This window comes from Apteryx rowi, unplaced genomic scaffold, assembly GCF_003343035.1.
Source record: "Apteryx rowi isolate R43461 unplaced genomic scaffold, aptRow1 scaffold_32, whole genome shotgun sequence".
Classification (NCBI taxonomy): Eukaryota; Metazoa; Chordata; class Aves; order Apterygiformes; family Apterygidae; genus Apteryx; species Apteryx rowi.
In genome coordinates this window covers 2680240-2701286 of record NW_020449641.1, presented here as the reverse complement: position 1 = coordinate 2701286, position 21047 = coordinate 2680240, and the positions used below count along the sequence as shown (strand labels likewise).

The following is a 21047-nucleotide window of genomic DNA, read 5'->3' as shown; positions in this document are numbered from 1 at the left end:
CCCGAGCTCTGGATGCTTTCCCTCCCCACCCCAACATACACCTGTCTGATGGCATGCCTAAAACCAGAGCACAAGCAGAGGCCTTTCTCCAGCCCATAATATACCTTTTTGTTTTAAATCAGCCCAGAGCACCAGCACTTTAAGGTGACATCTGAACCAGCTGGAGGTGGCTGGCAGCCTCCCAGGTCCCAAGGGAGCAACAGAGGCTGGCAGTTGCACACAGCAAGAATTTGGTGCACAGATGAAATGCACAAAGGAGCTGGGACTTCTTGCTATTTCATAAGACTTTAGGACAAATAACAAAAAATGGGGATAATCCCAGTGTTACTAGGACAGCGAGCAACTGTGCTCACAGTTACCTTATACCCACCGTCCTGAGCACTGGGAAGGCTGCACTGCCTCCGACAACCTCAGCACAGCAGAGTTTCCATCAGCCTGCTTGCCCTGAGTTTCTACGGTACCATAAGTATCGTTTTTATTCACAGTGCAACCGCGGGGGTCTTCCCACCACACAATACAATACACAGACTGTTGTACTTCATGCTTTATTGCAGGTTTCAACTGTGTGACCTCTAATCAATGCAATCGAGACTGTTGTCCCACACACTGATATGGCATACAGGAAAGGATTTCAGTTATCACTGCAAGTCTTCTCACTCCCCCACCTCCTGGAGAGCTACTACCTCCTTCCTTTTAGAGACAGTACCAAAAGCAGGGAGAGTGACAAACACTTTCAAAGCCATTTCTCACCCTCTCCATCCCCACTGTACCAGAGCACTTCCTGAGGACAGCAGCATGGCTAAGATCCATGGCTGGTTGCCCATGGAGTGACAAACCCAGGAGGAACCGCCACACTGACAGACACACATCCAAAGCCATCAGACATCACCTGCTTGTCTCTGTATCAGGCCCACTCATCTGTAGTTAGCTTAAGCATCTCTTCCAGAGTTGCGTTCAGGTTTGGACTCCTCTCCCCTACTCTTAGGCTAGGCATCAAACTTTAAGTGGTTAAGGCTGGCCTAGATGAATCACTCCCCAAGTCTAAACCCTGTCTCTTCCCTGATAATCTGGATCAGGGGTGCTCTCATATTTTTCTACTGAAGCTTGCAGATCGCTGTCTAGTGAGGTAAGACTGACTGGCAATGAGTTTTTATTCTTAACTGCCTCACACAGATCCCACAGAAGTAGAACAGAGCCCCCAGAGACCCGCAGGGCAGAGGTAGGAAACCACTGAACTAAACAGATCAAGCTCCTTGCATTTTCCTTAGCTCTTGATCATCTCTGACACTGTCTCCTTAACACTCCTTCAGTTTTTCAACCACCTATTTAAAAGTCCAGATGTGGCCAAACAGGACACAGTGTTTCTCTCATTCTCACACTGATGTCGTATCAAGAGACACAATCCCTGGTGCTTTCATCCACTGCCCTGCTGGAGAGTCACCAAGCACAGGAGAGCCCTCTGCTACCACATCATGCTGGCAGTTTGCACTGAGCTGCTCATCAACACATACCTCTTCAGAGACACTGCTCTGCAGGCTATAGTTCCCAGCAAGGTTTTTAACTCCTGCTCTTTTCCGTACCTTTCCATCTTAACATCCAACTCCTGTAAACACACTTCGTTTTGAAATGACCACAGTTTTGTTACGGCAGGGTTTTTTTTAGAGTGATATTTTTCTGTGTAATGCACACCCTGCTCAGATGTGGTAGGGAGGAAGCAGGTAGGCAAGGTGAGCACATACTAGGCACATCAATCAGGGAGGTTTAGATGCTGCTCCTTCTCTATGGAAGTTCACTCTGGAAGTGTGCTCAAACCAGACCCCAACCAAGTACAGCTTCTTGCACAGACTGATTTTCTCCTTATACCAGAGTGAGCCAGAGGAACTCACATTACCTCCTTTCAGTGAGAAGCTGTTTTCTCCACCGAGCAGGGATGTAACCAGATCAACAAAGATTTATAGGTCAGCTTCTCATCTGGAATTCTACCTCTTGTTTGCAGTTTGTGCATTATTTACTCTCACAAAGAGCAGGTTAAAAGAGAGAGAAAAAAGAACAGAGGGAGACAGAGAAAATGATCAAGGAGAACTGCTCTTTGGGAAAKGCAGGACAAGCTAAAAGGGAAATATTCATTGTCAGCACTTGGCTCCACCAGAAGGGAAAGCAGAGTTCAGTGTTACTCCACGTTAATTATTTACCAAGGGATTTTACTTTGTATAGGCTTTCTCAGGAACTTGTAGCCCACACCCAGCATCTTAGCAGCACCTCTGCAAATTGCAGACAATGAGGAAATCAGGAGGGAGAAGTGGAGGAGACACCTTAAATCAGGAGGTAACAAGGAACAGTGGGAAGTGCTAGATTTTATGAGACTGGGGACTATCAACTCACCAGAATTACAGGATTACATAGTTGAGAGGAGGAGGGAAAACACCTAGCRGAAGGCAGAGCACTGTTAGGCTCTCCAAACACACAAAGCATAGACAACAGGTACAACTGATTGAGAGTATTACATTAAAAAAAAAAATCCTTGAGAAACTTAATCTAGTTCTTTCCCACAAACCTACACAGTGACATGGAGCAGCATAGAGCATCTGAGCTCTGAGCAGGACCTCCTATCAATTTATTCCCCTTGAAAATTTGGCTTCCCTCCCACTCCAAATAACAATATTTGGGCATAAGTTTTAGTCAACATTTCCTTGTTTTGGAAGAGAGGGAGTTCTGTGTTATACTGTTTTCGTTGAAGAAAAGAGGAACTAGAAAGCTGAAAAGTTCAGATTTTGGAAAAGTTTGTGGGGTTTTATTGGAGGGAAGGTGTTTTGGAGTGATTTTTTGTTGAAAACAGGACAAGATTTTTTCCTGTTTCTTTCTAAAAATTTTTTCCCCACAGAAAATACTTCCCATTTTCCACCCTGCACAACAGCAGCCTCTGTTCAACCAGTGACTGCAAGAAGTATTTTGACAGGTTTGCATTATCCCAGCATTTGCAATACCCTCTTCCCAAGCTCAGAATAAATCCCTTGCTCACATTAATGTTTATTTTTTCCATTAAATTAACTATTTCTTCCCCCTTTCATCTATTACTTATCAGTGAGTTGAATTAATACATCTCGGTTCTGGAAAGAGGAATTGTTTACACTGTCTTGTTTTCACACTAGAATCACTGATTGTGTCACATCCAGTCCAGGCACGTYGCTAACCTGCGCTCCTTCCTGTTGCCAATCCAGCAGACAGCTCCAAAGCGTTGTTTTTGTGCAGGTCCTATGATTCCACCCACCGCCCGACAACATAATTGCTTGCTTAGACTTTTTGGTTTGTATGTTTCTTATCCGAGTAGCATTTTCAAACCAGGTGACTTTTTCCACTTTAAAATGTTTACAAGAGAATGGGAAAAATTGGCAAAGAAAATAATCAGTTAGTTCATCTCTTTCTCCTTTAATTTGATGCAACACTGCCTATGTTCTCTTATGCAATAGCAGCACTTTTCAAATAGATTTCTTTCAAAGTGTTTAAATATTGCCAAGAAATTATCCACTAAAATGTTTGGCATATACATTCCCTCTTTTCCACCATCATTGTGGAGTGTGTTTGAAATAGCTATTCTCATGTGTTTTTTTACCAAGCTTCTTCACATTTTATACAATATTCTTCCTCCTAATAAAGCCATGAGGTCTAGAGCAGCTCAAACATCAGGAACAAACAGCAGATGAATCCCCTAGAGCCACTCCAGGCTAACACACAGGAACCAGGAGTACAAAGTTCAGTACTAAGTTTGTAACTTACAAAGGTCCGTCAGGTTGCAAGCAGAAGTTTGCCACAAACCAAATGAAGGTCAAAGCACTTGAAGTATCATGCAACATCACCTCCTCAATTCATTTGAACAGCAGCAAAAGTCTGGCATCAGGTGGAGGCAATTTTCATCCACCCAGGCAAAATAGTGACTGAAGCTATCATTTTTAGCTCCATCTCCCCRTACACCCAACGGCGGCAGCAGGAGATGTCGCACTCCGGCCACTATGTTCCACTCACATTATTCTCTGACATGTTCCTGCATGGCCCCAATACAAATTATTCCCTTCACAGAGATCAGGCCTGTCAGACTCCTAYCATTTGCAGCACCTTGCCTCTGGAGATCATCATGCGTGCTTCTTGCCTGAAATGAGCATCCTCTATTCTCCATGAAGGTCAGCTCACCAAGAACAGTTACGACCTCGTGTCAGCAGCAGATTTGCTGCACACAGAGATGAGAGCACATCAGATTTGCCAAGGCACATAAGAGGGAAGGAGAGCTTCTCTACATCATATGTGAGAAGGAAATGTACAATCTTTGACCCAGGGGCATGGAGGGGCTTTACTTATGGAGACCATTTCAAGAAACTGCCAGGTTCTCAGCTTGGGAACAGGGAAGGGAATCACCTTATACCCAGTGTCACTTCTTCTGGCAGGGAGAAGTTAAGTGGGATGCTTTAGTATCAGTSTCTCTTATGCATGGACACGATACTTGGTACATCCCCCCCACTTCAGAAGCTCTCCTAATTCAAGGAGTTTCTAAGGAGATGTTGGTGTCTCTCTACAGCATACATCAATCTTTTGAGTGCTCACCAGCAAGTCCAGTCTCCTCTTCCTCCTGATGAAGTGGATGGTAGGTCTYCCCCCAATTTCAAGCTCGTGGCTTGCTCCATACACCACTCCAGCACTGCAGCTGAGGTTTTCAGAGCAACCTCAAGAAAACAAAGGCAGGTTCTCCCAAATCCCCAACCTAAAAGCTTTTCCTTGTGATTTAGCTCAGAACTGCATATTGCAAGACACATTTAGAGTAAGAAAGGAAGAGTTTTGATAGGCTTACTTGGAGCAGTTTAAGAAATTACTAGTCCTGGCAGCTTGTCAGGATTCCCTCTTCTCAAGCCACTGTAATGATCGGTGTAAGCRCAAAGGCAGGTGGCCTACCTCAAACTGCTGCTGCACACGCCTTCCGTTAGTCCAGCTCACTTCACGCAGATGTCAACCAAAGGTTCTTGTACAAGCCAGTCTGACAGCGCTGCAGCAGCAGCACCTTCTCCCACTCAAACRTTTTCCCAAGCATGCACATACAGAGATCCCCCACAGTTTAAGGGTTTGTATATTAATTCCGGGCAGCTAATCAGCTATCACCCTCCCCAGCCCCTGTCTTGCAGCCTCTCCACCACAGCCAGAGGTGCCAGAGATTTTAATGACAATATGTAGTGCATGGACAGAACTTGGCAGGTTTGTTAAGAGCAGCAGTCCACCAACTAATCCTGCAAGGTCAAAAAAACTCAAACTTAAGTCAGGCTATCGCCTTGGATTCCCCTAACACTACTGTTGCTTCTTTTTCCTTCCAAGGCAATCACAGTGCCTCTGTCAACCCCCAGAGAGCAGAACAATCCCCGTCAGTCTCTGCTGCTCCATAAGCTTGTACACATCTTGATGCTCACTTCCAGGGCTGGAAACTTCAGCCTCCTCTCCCTGTAAGAGGTGGTTCCCACAGAACCATTTAAAACAGGACCTGGACACTCTGCAGTATAGAAGCTGGTTCTGCTTCACCTGAAGGCCTCATTGCAGGTGCCACAATAATAATACCTTTCATGCAGTAGTTAGCACACTGGAAACGCAGGATTAGACCACAGCGGTCACCAGTGTACACGGACCAGGGGCCATTTGTACTGAACAAAAACCTTTCTAGAAACATTTCTGTTGCAGGGGTTGTAAAGCCTTGTTCTTCAAACAAAAGGATTCAACATTTTGAATATTTTAGCGTTCATGTCTGGAGGTGCAATGACATGCCCGAAGACTGGTGGCTTCCAAAAGCCTACATCCCTCCCTCAATGCACCCCTCCCCACCTCCCCCAAAATCAGGCTCTGACCCAGTCAAGACATTCACTCCAGATAATCTGTCCAAAGTCTATAAACTTCTGATTTTTGGTCAGTAACTACATAAAATGAAGTCAAACTTGAAGTTTAGAAGTCAAATCCAGTCTGTTTTACTACCCTCGTGGCAATTTGCTTTCCCCCGCTGATGTGTCTGTCCACTGGCTGCCAAGAACACCCCAGCTTCTTGGCTGTGCACTCTTTCCAATGGGGAGGTGTGGAGCAGAAACCACCGCTGATCATGGATCTAGGCTGAAACCGAGCCTGCACACTTCTGTTACTGTTTAACCAGCATCTTGCCTTCCTGACCAAGGTTCAGTACCCAAAAGCAAGGATTTGTTGTCACTTACATTCCAGTGAATGTTTTCTAAGACAGGAAAGGAAAGACACTGGAGCAAGGAGTAAAGGATTCCCYCGATACCATGAGGGGAAAGCCACTGGCCCTCCAGCAACGCACCTTGCCAGCAGCAACTTGGCTTGCAGGGACCTGAGGCGGGAACAAGCAGTAGAGGACAGAGCGTGGCGACACCAGCAACAGCAGTTTCACCACAGACGTTGGACACCATGGAAATTCAGCTTTACCCTTCCCCTTTTGTCCTGCTCTCTCCTTTGCAGAAAGAAAGGGGGGGGGGATAAAAAATAAAAAAAAACACACAACACAGAGGTGCCTTACTGTTCCTGGATAGGTGACCAGAGCAGCAAACCCCTGCGGGAGCAACCAGGTGTGGCAGAGCAAAGAGGAAGTTTTGCTGCTGATCCAAGCAATCCCTCTGACCCAAATGCCAGCCACCAGCACATGAGGAAGTATTTAGCCTAGTTAAGAATTTCACACCATTTGCCTCTGCTTTCTCCTGGGAAACATGAGACAAGGGGAGCAAAACAGGTTATCAGAAAAGTAATGGCAGCTGGGTAAAGCCACACTGAATCACAGGGGTATACAGTACTGCGAGGAAAACAAAAATCAATCTCGACACTCACAGCTGCCCCAGCATTCAGTAGGGTAGGGCCCCTCCGCTGACCAGTATCTGCTGCCCAGCACCAACCACTTCTGCGTCTCCTGCTTCCACCACCAGCCACCAGCTCCACAAGGACTTCCCTCCAGCCCAGAGGACCATGACCACTCACAATGTCACCACTGCCCCCCACAAAGGCAACGCTGCCCATGAGTTCGCTGAAATCTACTCTGGTTTTCCATGAGCTAAGTAAAACAGCTTAAATGTTACGCAGCGCTGCCAGCCCTTGTGATGGATAAATACTTCTGGGATCGGGGCACATCTTTATTTAAATGGCATCTGTATAGCAGGTGAAAATCAGCTTCATCGGGCAATACCTTTGTGTCAACCTCTTGCGCAACTGAGCGCAAATATGCCTCGTCACTCAACCAGCCTACTCATACAAAAGGACTGTGCGCCAAACCAGGGCACAGAACGTAAGCATGCTGGCCCCTCTATTAAAACCAGCATCATCCAGCTTTTTATAGAAAACATCTGATCTCCCAAGAACTCCATGTTAGCATAAAATGAACTGCAAAAATTCCAGATTGTCATGGGCCAACCGCATGGCCTGGGATTTGCATGCCCAGGTAGCAACTTAAAACCACAAAAAGTCACAGCAAAGATGCCCATTGCCGACCATCTTATTTCAGAAGAACAGGTTTTTTTCTTTCTCCCCGTTTTAGCTTACCTCACTGTCTAAAATAGCTTGAACTAAGTCAAAAAAGGCACGTTCATTTTGGAATGAAGTTATATGCATATGAAGAGCTACGGCAGAACAACTTGTTCCTCAGTAGCTATTCTAAACTACAGCTCAGTAACAAATCCAGAATATGTCTCTGTATACGAGGCATTGTGTTGATCCAAAAACCCAAATGAAGTGGTGGGTGGAAGCTTAAAACCTTTACAAAAACATAAGCTCTCACTAACAATTCCCTTGAACTAAGAGCGCACTGACCCAATAAAAATCAGTCAGGATTATCTCTTTACTAGAGACCTACTTTCCAACCTCAAGTGTTCAAAAATCACCAGTCCAGCCCCAAAGTTGATTAGACTGGCTTAAAAACAAACACAATAAAAATTAGAACGTTTAGAGTCCGTCCCCCTCATTGGCACTCTCTACAGAGAGCCTTATTTTCCAAAGCATTCCCACAAGCATGAAGCTAAAAACTTAAGTTTATTTTAAATGAAAGATTAGATTTTAAACGTAATCACAGATTTAAGGAAGCAGGGTCTGTAACAGACATCATATATTGCAAAGCTTACAACAAGATCACAAGCAATAAAAAGCACTGAACATCTTGAACATTAAAGTGAAAACACTAAACAAGTTAAATTAAAACTCTATTTCGCTTGTTACTATTATTTGTGATCTCAATATCCCAAATCAAGAAGTACTTCAGGAGAATGACCTTTATCCTTCCTGGTTTCACACAGACTGAAACACAGCCAAAAGAGCCCTTCTCCAAGAGAAACAATTTCTTGAAACACAGCATTAGCATTTTTCTTTTTCTTTTGTCYTTTTTTCCCCTCTCCAAAATTTTGTTCCATGTTGTAAGCACTACTTAATGGAATTGCTTTCTCTTTGTTTATGTTGTGTTTCACTTTCTGGTTCTCATTGCCACCATGCCCAGGTCTCAAGTTTAGTGGGAAAATCTTTAGAAACTGATGTTTAAACAAAATAAAGTGCAGTCCAAAAGGTTTCACAGGTTTGGAGTTTTATACAATAGCTTGTTTTTACAAAATGTAAATGAAGGATCCAGTTTAAATCAGTGTCTTGTTACAGCCGCCCTGTCTAAAACATGCTCTTATTCCCTTTCCAGGGACATGAATTTGTTCATGATGGCCAACTCATACTACATCCACATAGGCATATACCAGATAAACACTCATACATATGCACATACTGTCTCGTCTGGAGCTGCCTATGACTGACACAAGGCTTATTCAAACACGAGGAGCGTTACTAAAGTGTTATCTGCACTCAAAGCGGTTTAGTGTTACTGGGCTAAAAGGAAACAGAGAGACATCCTGTTTATAGGCTGTAGAGCCCAAATGGATAAACAAGTGCACCTCAGTTAAAAGCAGGGTGGAAAAAAAAGAAGAAAAAAAAAAAAGAAGAGCAAGGGAGAGACTTAGCAGGTATCAGGATAATGAAACACCTGCTAAGTTACATGCCCGAAAGCAAAACGCAAGACTGCGGCGGCTGCAGGGCTCTGCTGGCTGGCGGCACCCCTGCGCGGGCGCCGCCGCGTGCCGGGGAGCTGCCGAGGGTACAGAATGTGCCACGGCCGGCGGCCCCACGCGCCCTCCCATCCCGCCACCCGCCCGCTCCTGCGCCTCGGCTCAGCTTTCATGGCCGATGCTTGGCTGCTTCCTGACACCCTATGACGCTAAACCAGAGCTATTTTTCCACACGTCCCCCCCCCGCTCCTTCCAGTGACACCCACACTTCTGAAGCTTTCTATGTATTTGTTTTTCCCCCGTTGTCAGCGCCACGCAGGGCCGCTCCATGGCCGCCTGGTCTTTCCCAAGGTTGGAGCCCTCTGGCAGCACTCAGAAGCGGGAAGGGTGCTGCGCAAGGGCAGGGGCTCGCTCGAGCCTTGCCGAACTCCTAGCAATACGGCCGAAGTTGCCTCTTCACAACACTTCTTCCCAAGTCCAGCTTTTCTACGGAGTCACAGCRCTCACAGAAGAACGCAGACAAACAAACAGGCAAGGTCCGTCCAAGGCAAACCGGCCTGTGCTTCTGCGCGAGAGGGCTTGGCAGGCTCGCCGCTGTATTGGGAGTTACTGGTCAAACACACCTCTGACCCAGAAATCCGCTACGATTAAACTTTGGGGGATGGGATGAGCGTTTGGGGGAAGCACCACTATCTGCTTCCTCCATTCAGGTAGTTTTCCCTCGGCAGCCGTGGCTGCCATCAGCAGAGATGGGATCCTGGGCAGGATAGACCCAAGGTCCAGACTGAGCCAGTGTGGCTGCTCTAACTCCAATCCCCCAGCTACAGCAGATAGCCACAAGGCAGTCCTCCCACTCCTCTCCCATCAGGAAAATGCTAAAGCTCTACCTCCAGGTTAGAGATAGATATCAGGCTTCATCTCATTTGAATTACCTCAGGACTAAAAAAAGCAAGCGGTACAGGGCCAGAATTCTGGGATGGATGAAGGAAACAGGAGAGATCTACAGAAAAAGCCCTGATGAACCTCCCTCTGCTTCTGACCTTAAGGATGGACTGAACAAAATGCCAGGAAATGTTGAGGTCCTACCCTGAAAGGCCCTACTCTGGCAGAGTCRCGCAGACCAGATTCAAGGTTCGTCTGCACCTCCAATAAGCATAAATCCACAATACATACCTGTTCTTGGGTTGCCCTTGAATGAGAAGCAGAAATCCCTCTAGCCATTTAACATCTCACCTAGCACCAGTGCAGTGGAAATGGCAATTCACTAGACCAGTTCTTTCAGGGTCCAGACTAGTCCCCAGCCTCTACATCAAATCTTTCCTCAATAAAGCAGCAATTCTGCAAAGAGTTGGCAGAGAAGCACATCTGGCCAATAGTACCAACACAGCTACCAAAGCATAGATAAACTGGAGAGGGAACACAGCCCACCTGCCAGGCTCAGGAGGCAAGAAACAAACCCCAAACAATTAACAAGCCCCACAGGGACTCTTCCTACCTGGTCTGTCTTCATAACAAGAGTCGACTGCTTCTAATCCCACTTTCCACACACACACCTGCCTTGTTCCACTGATCATTTTTCCCCCCCTACCAGTTAATGTGGGAAATGAAGGGTATTACAAGATCACTGGATCCCCATCCAAAGCCTCTATCCTCACCAGCTAACACAGAAGGGAAAGTTTTGTCTCCCATGCTTTCGGTTACAGGACAAGGATCCCATCCCCAGCACACGGAGGAGGATTTTAACAGTGCTCTTTGCACCAATACCTTGCAGGGTAACCTGAAACATGAGACCCAGGTCAAGGTCTAGATATGACTTCTCACATCTCTGTTGCCTTTTTTCTTTACTCGCTTTCTTTCTTTATGGACTAGGAACTCTCTGCAATGGAGGCACCAAGAACAAAACAAAACTAAACATGTTTTCTAGCCCTTACAGTCTAAAGGAATCCACCCAGATACAGTCCAAAGCATAAGCAATGGAGAATTACCCCTGCATGTACTAGCAGATCTTGCTGACAATGCCATGGTCTCTGAATGTTTCCATCACAGCATGTCTGGCACAGCCCTGTCAGTGCTTCACAACAGCCACACATGCTTCCAGCTCTGCAAGGACACATGGAAACGGGACATTCTCACTCTCGTACAGATCCTGGAGATAAGGCAGCACAGCCAAGTCCTCGGACAATGAACTGAGGCACGGGACACCAGAGAGCTACTCCCTAAAACASAGTCCTGAGCAAGTCATTTCTCATTTGTTTCCCATTCTATTCTTTGCCTAGTGCAACCGAGACAAGTGTGATTCATACTGGGTTTCCACAGTGACTAACACAACGGGTCTATAGACTCACCTTGAAATCAAGCAACTAGCAGCAAGTGTGAGGTGACCATGTCTTGGCCAGGTAGCCCAGCCAAGAATGATCCTAATTCTAGACAGACCTCAGAGGCCCAACTCCAAGGTAAATAATAGTTAATGAACTCCTTGTTCATTAACTCCATGTACTCTGAAGCCGTTATTTTGCCTCACTTCCAGTTGGAAAGAAGGTTCATTGAGAATGAAAGCTAGTGACTTGCAGGGAGGAGTGACAGATGCTGCCTGATTGAATGTGTGAAAAAATTCTGACAGGCAGAAATGCACCTCACATGTCTTACGGTGGCAGTGAAGCAATAAATAATCTAATAGACTGCTAAGGCTCATAGTAATCATGTTGTGCTCTCTTTTCAGAAGCCACTCCCCACTCCGGATGACATCTGTCATGGTATAGATGTTCCTGGAACAGTGAGATATTTTTAAATCTCTCAATGTGGCACAAAACTGTGAGTGTATCAGCCAAAATACCAGCCACCAAAGCGTTTAAATATAGCCGTGCACATACCATATATAGATGAGAACATAGACAGATATGTGGTATCTAGCAGCGTTACAAACAGACATTCTTCCTCTGATCTCAAAGCACTTGACAAGAAACTTCCCAGTCTGCAACTCTACCCATGTCACCTTGTCCTGTGTCTTTCTCCATTGGCTCCTGCTCTTCAAGTGTGTCAAGTTCTGTGTCTCAATTTTTGAGGATCTTCAGAAGCCTGCCCTTCCTAACATATCTGCCTGTCTTCTCTTGCACCTCCAAATACCCTTCCTGCTATGCTGCGCTGAAATGTTGATAGTCGTTTCCCCACACTTCCGAGCATCTCTTTGCACACAGACCTTCCAAACCAGAATCTGTCAGCCCAAAACCTTTCCTCCTTCTAATCCCTTCTCAAGATCTATCCTCAACAAGGTGGCCTTCAAGGCAGTCCAATTCACTTAGGATGCACCTCACTCCAACATGTACAAACTCTAGGTATGGCTCCTATTAGAAGCAGGAACAGAGAGTTGGTCATAATAACAGAAACGGATTTGCAACTTCAAAACTAGCAATAGCTCCCTGTGGATCTCCTGTAATCTCGTCTAAGGTACTCTACTGGCACAAAGTTATTGCAGGGTAAAAAARAAAAAAAAAAAGTGGATTGACATAGTGCAATACATTCTCATAAGCATCAGATGTGCATCAGCATTTCAAACAGAATGCGCCACAGGCTTCAGAACCAGGTTGATGTTTAAGTTCTTGATACAGTTATCTACCTAATAATAACCCCAAAGAGCACTCCTTGCCTGGCTGCATGCCAGACCACATGCAATCTCTCTGCACTTTTTTTTTTTTTAAACTTTGTTACACATGGAAATGTTGACTTTAAGAAATTCACACTCTTCTGTGAAACCGRTTGGCCAAGACTTATTTTTTTGTTGTTGAGGAAACCATGATGAAGGGGGCTGGGGAGGGGAAACAAAGGGGAAAACTGGTGTATTTTGCTTTCATGTGTGCTTTATTTTCTTCTCTGTCAGGAAACAGTGAGAAAGGATCTGACCCAGTTGCTGTCAGCTGCATTGAAAGTGATTGTATCAGTTCCACCTGCTTAATGTGGGTATTATTCGAGACTACAAGGACAATGACTCGGAGACAAATAAGCACTGACTTGTGCGTTCTCAAGGGACAAATGAAATACACTTGTGCATGAGACAAGCAATCCACAGTAGCRGAAAAGTCTCAAGGTTGGGGGGAGAAAGGGGAGGGTTGAACATCTCTGCATGTTTGTCTGGGGAAGAGGAATATTACTAAGAAAGCTCAGCTTGTTCAAACATTTCAGAGTTTGCTACACATTAATTCCAACACTCAGGAGCAACAAAAGAACTGCTCTGAGAGACAGAGCAGCTACATCGGGGGAGGAACACCCTGTCCATGTCAAGCTTTCAAAGCCTTATAAACTGCAAGGAGTTCAAAACAGTTACTTTACATTCAGTGAAGAACAGCCTTGACACAGCAGACTCTCAGGTACAGTGCAATGCCATTTATACCTGCTATGGATCCAGCCCTATGCGTCACCATGTTGAAGCGTAGTCTAACCTCACTGAAACAGGCCCTACAGACCATTTCTTATGATTAGTCTGTTTGGAAAAAAAAAAAAAAGAAAGAAAGAAAACTCACTGCAAAAACAACAAAGAAGCCTCCAACAAGAAGGTGAACAACTGTATGTGGTGATTCTACTGAGATCACTTTGCCCTAATAACATTAATTTTTTTTTWAAAAAAGAAAAAGAATTAAAAAGGAAAGTGTACCTTTATATGTTCCAACACACGCAGAAGGCCCCAGGTCACTGCTGTACGAATGCTAGCTCTGCTAGGGCTAACCACCAGTGAGACATCAGCAGTCACTGCTGGCACTGTTTTAAGCTCAGCAAGGCTGTGCTAACCAGGGCTCCCTGCTGTGACTGTTTAGCACAGTGCTCTGAAACATCCTCATGCCTTTTTTCTTTTTTAAATCCAATTAACTATACCTAAACAGTGTCATGTACACAGCAGGCTGCTGGTATGACATCCATGTCACCAGCAAGACCCTATGTAGTTTAGATGTGCAGGTCATACCCAGGAGATCTTTGTGATCTTTGTTGTCTCCTGTTCTGTTCACATATCCCATTGCCCAGGCGATTTATTACTATAACTTTATGGGCTTTCATCAGCAAAGCCGCTAAGAGGGAGAAACCTGCACAGAGGCGCAACACATACAAGTCAAATGGAAGAAAAGCCTTGTAGCACTGGGACAGGCCTATTCTGCACCTTATTCCTCTGAGATCTGGGCAAAAAAATGCTGATATCCCATCTGAAGCCCTGCGAAATGCCAGTATGATATACTCGCTCCTCTCAACTGCTGCACGTATTTAAACACACATACATACATACACACACACACACACACACACAATGAGGCCAAACAACACTCCACCAAAACTAGAATGAAGTCAAGCATTGGGGCAACGTGACCCAAAAGGGTGAATTTTAACGTGGATTTATCCGGTTTGCCCCTACACAATCAGGGAGCTGGGAGGAAGCTGTGAATGAGGGAACCTACTGCCCCTTTGCAAACACCACAGCAGCAAGGCTGTGCCCTTACCCAAAAACGCCATCCCCAGCACCTCCACACACAGAGCCCCCACATGCTGAGCCAGGGCAGGTGCTTACAGCTGAAAACAGATGCTCCAGGAGAACTCTTCCATAGGAGCTGGGTTTTTTAGCTATGAAATTAGTTTCTGTTTAAACAGACATTAATTACATAGGCTCAGGAATTTCTAATTTTTACCACTTGAAAGCACCCAAAGCCACTTTGAGGCTTTTCCTTTTTTCTCTCCCAACTTTATTTGCTTGATAAACAGATCAGTGTGCGCTCTGGATCATTCAGTTTCTGCTTCATCAKCTTAGAAATAGAGCAATAGCTATCTAGATGGCTTACAGAGGTTTGCCAAACATCTTGGATCCCGCTCCTGTTGTAATGGCATACCACACTGCAAAACACCAAATAGTCCAGCTCCTTACAAGAGCTCCTCATAGTCTAGGATGAAACGGAAGATTTTGTTGTTGCTGTTTGTACTAAAAGATAACATTATCAGAAGCACAAGCCCATGAACTCAACCACTTCCCTCACAGGTTAAATTCCTCCCTGCAAAGCCTACCTGTCAGCAGTGGGTTTTGTTTCTTAAGCAGCGCTACAGGCCTAACAGCAGATCAAGGCCTCACTTGCGGCTGGTGGAAGATGTGCTACTACCACAAATACTTTACAGCCTTCTGAGCAGACAGTTGAGGTCAGCCCCCTGTTACTTCTCATCCCACCTGCAGGCATGCGGCATTCGCCATGCCAGGCGAGAGGGGAGGGTGGGCATTGCCCCAATGGGAACAGGACCCAGCTGGACATACCCATATCAGCCTGAAAGCTGGGCACAATCACAATTTACTTGCTTGCTGCTACAGTAGCGCTGCCAATAAAAATGCCACTTAAGATCTCAGGAAGAAGAATAGGATAAAGGGACTCAGGAAACTGGGATCAATTCTTGGCTTTGCCATATATGTATATATATGTGTGTGTATGTGTATATATAGATTTGGGCAAGTCCTTCAGTCCCTCTTGTGCCCCTCACTTCTTGGTCAGTAAAAGGCAGGCAATACTACTGCCCTAAAAATAAACTTACTTTAAAACTTGAGGACTTGGTAAAGACCTGCAGACAAGAGAAAATCCCACATCATCTCTCCCACCCCATCAATAGAGATGGTAAGAAATTTCAAGATCTCAGCAAAGACATACCACTGAAATCGCTCTCTTTCTGAAGCAAACTGTCTCCATCACACTCAGCCCTAATCCACCCAGAAAGCAAGGCTTGAACCAGAACTCAGATACCCTTTTGCTGGGCTGGCCACACTGCCAACCTACATGCACCAAGAGAAACCACCACGACTGAGCAGCCTCTGCAGCACCTCACGGAAGAGGGGTGGGAGAGGGCACTCATTTTCGGCAATGAAAATGTAATGGAACATTTTGTATCGATCTATTGTGGAATGACTCATTTTTAGAATGACTCGCCTCCTCTTCCCCTCACTTCCCCACCCCCAAATTATGGACTGCAAGAAATGAGCCGAGATAATGGGCAATTTCAGATGTTCTCAACTCCATTTTTTTCTCCTGCTGGAACAGCATGCCATGACAGTAGATGTACTGAGCTCCAAAGGAGATGCCCGTCATGTTTCACTACCCTTTCCAGGCTATAAAAGTTGTCTCTAACTAACGGGAAACTAGGAAGAGACTAGAAGGCAGAGGGACCAGGATGGGAGAAAATGAGGAACCTGAAGGAAGCCCTGGAAAGCATCAGCAGCAGAAAGAGACCCAAAAAACAGACGGGGATCAGACATGAGGCACAAAAAAAAAGATAAGCAAGCTGAAGAGGGAACAGATCCAGGAGGGAAGAGTGGTAGGTGAAGCGAGCACTGCTGCTCCAGAACTCAGGGGAGTTTCTGGTCCAAAGGCACTTGCCAAACAGATAAATGACAAACATCAAGGGCAACTATTTCCAAAAGAAGAGAGAAGAAATCAGAGAAAGGAAAAGACATATGGTGACAGTAAATCCTTTCTTGACTCCTTAAGTCCTTGGGGCTGGAACAAAACCTCTAAGGAAGCTATGAAAGTCCCAAGGCCTTTTTAGAGAACTGAAAGCAGTACATGTAGGAACCAGATGACCAGTGAGTTTTTCCCAGCTCAGTTCTGCGGAACTTAATGCAGCACTTGCCTATTAAGGTCTTCACAACAGTGCGCATACAGGTATGCACAGAGCATAATCGTCCAGCCCCTCACCAGAAGCATGAGGCATTCAAACCCAGCCAAGAGATCTTCCAGCACTGGAATTCAGCCAGGACCAATACTCTCCATTCAAAGAAGAAACTGGTACTTTGTGTGCTGGGGAGATGACTAATCCCAGTAGCTGAGTTACAGCATAGCTTTTAACACACAATGAAGACACGTTAAGGTCATCTCAACTCTCATCTACAGCATCCTACAGTATCCCCTCCCACAGCTGCCTTGCTGCTTTTTTCCGCCTACTTCTTTTCTCGCTTYCTACCCTCCCCTTCAACCTTCTTTCCTTTCAGGTCTTCTCACCTCCTTCCACTCCCATTTATCCACCTCCATCTATGCAATCCTCTCACACCTTGAAACACCCTTCTTCCCACCACGCATAACTCCACCTCAGAAGTACTTTTCTTCTAGGAATCCACTTTATCTGTATTTCTGTCTCCAGCAATCACCCATGCCCTCCCTTACCTGGCCCTCAAGTGCATACTTCATCTGTCTTGGATTGCAGACTCTTTAGGACAAGGACTGTCTTCTTCCCCACCTATAAAGTGCAATATAAATTTACAGGGCCGGGTAAATGATAAATAAGCAATCTCAGCATTTCAAGGTAGCTCAATGTGGGCTCCCTCCACTGAGTTCACTGGGTATTTGCCTTCTCTCCACAGCATACTAATCTACCATAAGACTTTTTCTTCCTGATCTCTTATCTCTCAGCTGCAAGGCTGTTACTTAAATTTATCAGCATTCTTCATAAATAGTTGAGAAAGGGAGATGAGCAAACAAAGGGCCTTTACCAGCATTGCCAACCCATAACCTCAAACCATGAGACATACAGAAGCTTGTAGGAGCACCACGGGCATTAGCAATAGAAGCACATGGTCATAAATAACTTTCTGGGATTATCTGAAACCCCCCCATGCCTCATTTCTTTTCAACAGGATTCTGGACTAGCAGACACACATGGCTGTTTGCTAGGGGAGCATCTTTCAAATCTATGTTGACTTTCACCAGCCAGATGCCTCTCTGCCTTTGGAAGGAAGCTGGAGATGGGATAATTAGGCTGTTGGGTGCGCATTAAAATGGAAATCCGAGGCAAGGAAAGGAAGGTTACGAAAAGATTAGCCACAATGCATAGGGCAACAAGAGGCAACCAAAAGGCAGCCCATGCTCCAAGAAAAAAAAGACAGCAAACATTGAAACAACACAACACAACACTCCATGTCAGTGCTGAGCTGATGCGTCAAGCGGGCTGGCTGTTTGGCTTCAATGTCTACGTGCGATAGGGGATTTGCATAGTGGAAGTAGCACTTCTCAAGAACTAGCGTGATGAGATGCTCATTCAATACAAAAAAAAACAAAAAAACAAAAAAACAAGAGTACTTGCTAGACAGTTCATAGGGCTCGTTTTATCAGCTGGTTCCTTATCTTAGGAAAACCTGAGCTGTCTGGGATTTCCTAACTCCCAAAGTTCCTGCTCTCTGGCCCTCTGTACTCCTCCACTGTCTGAACTTCACCCCCTGCCTTGCTTTACAAACCAGCCCCTTGCCTACACAAGGCTCATCAACTCGGTTGCTTCGAAATGCCAATTTCCAAAGCCCTTTTTGAAATAAATCTTCAAATGCTCATTCTGAGCTTGCTCAAAAGCCATGTCTTTCTCTGTCCCTATAGTTTTAACAGTTTCTATGAGATTATCTGATACAGCTTTCTTACACTCATACCTCTGCACAGAAATTAGCTGATAACTAACAAAGCACTGGGGATAGCATGTATGTCAAGAAGTATAAATGATAACACTATTATACTAAGAGAACTCTCATCCAAACTCTTAGGAAGGGTTGACATTTTTGTTATCGGGTTTTATTTGAATTCACTAGCTATAGCTAGATTATATAGTGAAAGGGAATGTATTCAAGCACATAACTTTCAGAGACATTAAAACCAGCTGGCACACTGCTACAGTTAAAAGGAGATGGTCATTGCAGGCAAGTCAGTCAGCAACAAGAAAGATGCAACTGAAATTAAAAACAAAACCACTGTCAGCTCCAGAGGACAAAGCAATTACCTAGAAAACAAAAGGAGATCATGTAAAAACAATCAAATCAAGAAGCATTCCCCCCCTTTCACTTTGAAGGAACTTTTCTGCATAGTAGCATTTCACAAGATAGAGAGATTGAAGAGCTTGTGCTTAACACTGCCCCTGGAGATTTGCCCAGTTTTTACGTTGCTCAGGGCCCTGTGCATAAATGGGCAGCAGTGTCTGCACTTCTACCAAACTCATGCTGGCCAATCTGACTGGTAGGTAAACCTAAAAGGCCATTTTTGTAAAATATGGCCTTTATATAGCTTTTCTAAGTGCACGCAGCTGCCTCACTTCTCTAGAAATAGAAGAATTTAACAGCCATGTTTGCAGGGACAGATTTAAAAGGTTTCATCTTCTAAGAAAGCAACCTACACATCCAGAAACAGAAGGCCAGATTTGTTTTTATACTGGAACCCCCTTCCATATGTTCAAGTATGCCCACGGATTTGCAAAAACCCTGCTCTGAAAATGTGATGTTCATTCAGCAACAGGTGACAAGCAACCTTCATTCGCCTTCCTATAGAACCTGCTCCCACTGAAATCAGCGGCAGCATGGCATACAGTTAGGTCGATACTGCTTTCTGCTGAAAATCTCTGGCATTTTTTAAGTAAGGAGGAGAGCATTAAAGATGGGAAAAACAAGACAGAGAACTTAAATATAAACATCCTGGAGCTACAGATGATCAGCACCTCTCTGTTGTTCCTTTCATGAATAAGCGAGCCAGGATCAGATCCCAAAATGTTGTTATGATGTTCTAGGTGATAAAGACCGAGCCTTGGGCTGCATTCCCAGGTCTGCCCTGGCCCACTGAATGCCTGCGAGCAAGTCGCTCCTTACGCCTCTGTGCCTGACTTCAGGTTCATACCACGGCTACATGTCAGGATTCTGAATCAATAGGGGCTTCTTCAGAGTATGGCTGCAGACTCCCCATGCAACCCTGTATGAGTCATTTAAGTCAGTCTGTTTCCACGGTGTTTGCAGGTGCAGTGGAGATAATGTTATTTTCCCACCTTTTGGTAGTAACAAGCCCTACAAACTTCTTTAGATAGAGAGTACTGAATTCCCATGGATTTTACATTGGAAGAGCTCAGCCTAAGGAAGTAAATGGCTCTGAATGCAACAGGGCATTGCAAAATTTCATGGAATCACCTTTTACTGGCAACAGTTGGACCAGTTGTCTATGGGATCTCCCTTGCTTTGAGGTTTGTTTTTTTTCTTTTCTTAAAGTGAATGAAGGGGTATTAAAGACAACGACCCTCTGTGAAATGACCAAAATTCCCAGGCAAACAACCCATTAGCAGTGTTCAAATGCAATTTAAATTACTAGTTGTTAAAGTGCTCCTCAATTTCATGGTAAGTTTCCAAGGAAAATTACATGCTATGTACTATTTAATTGATTGTTTTCTACTTCTTAACATCCATTTATTTCCTCCTTCTGTCTTTTCCTTAATTTCAAGGGATGATAATGACTTTCCATGGAGAAAAGGGGAATGGCTAACAGAGTTGAAGAGAGATTTACCTAAAAAACAAGTACGTAGGAGGGAAGTAGCTGCCAAAAAGGAGAGCTTTACTAGAACTCATCTTCGTGTTGTTTTCATGGTAGGGGTGTGAGACAGTACATCACAAGAAATCCTTTCCTTCCTACCGCAGGCAGCAAGGCTTTTTAAACTTGATTTCTTTAAAATATWGTCACCTCGCATATCAAGCAATAAACAACTGGGAAGCCTTGCACACAGTTAGCTGTTAGAAGAAAGACAGTGGGAAAGAATCAAGAGCAACGTTTATTCCTCCCAGGCTTACTAGTCCTTGAACCGACATGCTCACTAGAGGCAAACAAGTTCTTCTCATTTGAGAGATCTCATCCCAAGTGCAAATACTTAGTTCACAGGAGCAAATTTCCCCCAAAGTTGACTGAAGTTAGAAAGAATTAGGCTGAGAGTAAGGTCTCCTGCTGCTTGCAACAGCTGTTACAAAAGAATGTGTATCATAAAGCTAATAACAGCAGACATTTCTTAAAAGACCACACTCTGCTCAGATACTAAGAAGGAGCAGCGGTGCAATTAGGTAAAGCTCCGTCTGGAAATTCCTGAAATAACAATATATGTTGGGATCATGTTATACGCTAGCAACATATATCCACTTTATGAAACACTCAGTAGGACTTGGTTTACCTTTAAGCAACTGATGCAGAACTATTCCATGATCCCAAAAAAAAA

General features: G+C 44.8%; 1 protein-coding gene across 17 annotated transcripts in view; it reads right to left on the bottom strand.

The window, feature by feature from the left end:
• LPP (LIM domain containing preferred translocation partner in lipoma) overlaps window positions 1-21047 on the bottom strand; it is a 369106-nt gene that overhangs the window by 314588 nt on the left and 33471 nt on the right. For 2 of the 17 annotated variants that reach the window (XM_026070815.1, XM_026070818.1), the window contains one exon: window positions 17219-17291. The exons of the other annotated variants lie outside the window; for them this stretch is intronic. The gene's annotated coding sequence lies outside the window, so the exon portion shown is untranslated. The remainder of the gene's footprint in view (window positions 1-17218; window positions 17292-21047) is intronic. 17 annotated transcript variants of the gene reach the window in all.